The sequence below is a fragment of the Pseudorasbora parva genome, chromosome 6, assembly GCF_024679245.1.
Source record: "Pseudorasbora parva isolate DD20220531a chromosome 6, ASM2467924v1, whole genome shotgun sequence".
NCBI classification, from domain to species: domain Eukaryota; kingdom Metazoa; phylum Chordata; class Actinopteri; order Cypriniformes; family Gobionidae; genus Pseudorasbora; species Pseudorasbora parva.
Genome location: NC_090177.1, coordinates 32743688 through 32747257, shown reverse-complemented (window position 1 = coordinate 32747257; position 3570 = coordinate 32743688).

The following is a 3570-nucleotide window of genomic DNA, read 5'->3' as shown; positions in this document are numbered from 1 at the left end:
GTGATAAGCTTTAGGTGTTTTATATCTATGGAGAAAAAGAAAAAGAGGCTTCAGTCGACTCGGGACACTGGAGTATTTACGTGTCATGTTATCATAAAAGTCCTATTCATTTTAAATATTTTGGTTATCGCCAATACCGGTATATTGCCATACTCCAAATTAACACGCTTTCAATATATTGCGCGTTGAATATTATGGTTATTGCCAATAACGGTATATTGCGACATCCCTAGAATACATAATATGTTTGTGTGGGAATTTGGATTGAAGTATGATCAGCACGTGAAACTATTTTTGACTTCATTTAACTAATTTAAGACTGTGCTCTCAAGGGTACTCGACAAAACAGACATTTTGGCAGAATTGTGTGTGGTTTTGTCTGTTCAAGCCTTGTCTGAAGCAGCTTTCTGTGTTGCACACGTGTGTGTGTGTGTGTGTGTGTGTGTGTGTGTGTGTCACACAGATGGGATTCTCAGACGCACGCCAGTACAGCACTGGGTTCTCTTTTGTGTCGTATTGCACTTAAATAGTTTTAAAGCATTTGCATGAATAAGACCGTGATCATATATTGTAAAGCTAGCCAAAGGATGACAGGAAATTAATTGTCATTACATATTTGTAATCTGTTAACAATTTAAATATTTTAACTGTTGAATGCTTGAATCTGATTGGTTGATGAACGCTGAGTCTAAGGTGTGCAGTTATTTTTATGGAAACGCAGCTAAAGTAAAGGCTAAAGTAGTTCTAGGCAGGTCTTGACCCAAATGAACCAAATGACGCCAAATGATTTCAGTTATTTCAAAGGTCCTTACAGCCTACAACAGCAAAATAATCAAATCCCACAACAAATATAACATGAAATTTAAAGTAGAAAGACAGAAATGGTCCTTTCTTGTAAAACATATTCCAATAATATATAGGTACAACTAACAAAAAAAAACAACTTTTTTTTACAGTGAAAGACATTCAGCATTCAGTGATATGTTTTCTCTGTCATGTGTCTGTATAACAGTAAATCCAGGAGTGTGTCCAGGCAGACGTTATACAGCAGACGAGTGTGCCCGGATACGTTTTGTGTCGTGTACCTGTGACAGTGACTGTGCCATGAATGAGAAATGCTGCAGCAATGGATGTGGACCTCAGTGTATGGCTCCAGCTATAGGTATTATATTATATTATATTATATTATATTATATTATATTATATTATATTATATATTATATATTATATTATATTATATTATATATTATATTATATTATATTATATTATATTATATTATATTATATTATATTATATTATATTATATTATATTATATTATATTATATTGCTGTTGAATGCTTGAGTCTGATTGGTTAAAACCCACAATAAATAAAACATGAAATTGAAATTGAAAAGACTGAAATAGCTATTTCTTGTAAAACATATTCCAGTAATAGGTACAACTTCCAACCCCCCCCCACCCCCAATTTTTTTTTACAGTGAAAGACATTCAGCATTCAGTGATATGTTTTCTCTGTCATGTGTCTGTATATCAGTAAATCCAGGAGTGTGTCCAGGCAGACGTTATACAGCAGACCAGTGTTCCCGGATAAGTTTTGTGTCGTGTGCCGATGACAGTGACTGTGCCAAGAATGAGAAATGCTGCAGCAATGGATGTGGAACTCAGTGTATAGCTCCAGCTACAGGTATTATATTATATTATATTATATTATATTATATTATATTATATTATATTATATTATATTATATTATATTACATTGTTGTTGAATGCTTAAATCTGATTGGTTAAATCCCATGACAAATAACACATGAAATTTTTAAGTAAAAGGAACGAAATGGTTCTTTCTTGTAAAACATATTTCAATAATATATAGGTACAACTTAATAAATAAATACTTTTTTTTTTTTTTTTTTTTAATGACAGTGAAATTCATTCAGCATTCAGTGATATGTTTTCTCTGTCATGTGTCTGTATAACAGTAAATCCAGGAGAGTGTCCAAGCATGCGTTATACAGCAGACGAGTGTGCCCGGATACGTTTTGTGCCATGTGCTGATGACAGTAACTGTGCCAAGAATGAGATATGCTGCAGCAATGGATGTGGACCTCAGTGTATGGCTCCAACTCCAGCTCAAGGTATTATATTATATTATATTAATTATATTATATTATGTTATATTATATTATATTATATTATATTATATTATATTATATTATATTATATTATATTATATTATATTATATTATATTATATTTTATTATATCATATTATATCATATTATATTATATTATATTATATTATATTATATTATATTATATTATATTATATTATATATTATGTTACGTTACATTATGTTATGTTATGTTTCGCTATGTTATGTTATATTACATTATGTTTATTATATGATATACTTTTTTGTTCTCTCAATCCATTAAAAAAAATAATTAAATCGCACATTTTTCGGTAATTATTCCCACCTACCATTAAAGTTATTTACATGTTATTATATTGTAATAATTTCACATTTAATCTCCAAATTAATGTAGAAACTTCATAAAGAGAGTATCTGATATTTTAAATATTTGTTTAATGTTATCTTTTTATTAATGAAGGCCAGTATCACTGATACCAATACCACTACTTAAAGGAGTCATGAGCTAGAGTCCTACAAATTATTTTGTAATGATTCCCCGAGTGTACTTATATTGTTAGTATGGTTTTTACATAAAAAAATGTCATACTGCATGTTTTATTTTATTTTATTTTGTTTATTAGTTTAGATTGTGTAGCCCGTTTCGTTTAAGAGTGCCGTTTCGAGCAGCATCAGCTAGTCTCAGCTTGTCAATAATGTGCTTTTACTGTGGTGGTGATCGTACACATTTAAACTAACATTGTGATAAGCTTTAGGTGTTTTATATCTATGGAGAAAAAGAAAAAGAGGCTTCAGTCGACTCGGGACACTGGAGTATTTACGTGTCATGTTATCATAAAAGTCCTATTCATTTTAAATATTGTGGTTATCGCCAATACCAGTATATTGCCACACTCCAAATTAACACGCTGTCGATATATTGTGCTTTGAATATCATGGTTATTGCCAATAACGGTATATTGCGACACCCCTAGAATACATAATATGTTTGTGTGGGAATTTGGATTGAAGTATGATCAGCACGTGAAACTATTTTTGACTTCATTTAACTAATTTAAGACTGTGCTCTCAAGGGTACTCGACAAAACAGACATTTTGGCAGAATTGTGTGTGGTTTTGTCTGTTCAAGCCTTGTCTGAAGCAGCTTTCTGTGGTGCACACGTGTGTGTGTGTGTGTGTGTGTGTGTGTGTGTGTGTGTCACACAGATGGGATTCTCAGACGCACGCCAGTACAGCACTGGGTTCTCTTTTGTGTCGTATTGCACTTAAATAGTTTTAAAGCATTTGCATGAATAAGACCGTGATCATATATTGTAAAGCTAGCCAAAGGATGACAGGAAATTAATTGTCATTACATATTTGTAATCTGTTAACAATTTAAATATTTTAACTGTTGAATGCTTGAATCTGATTG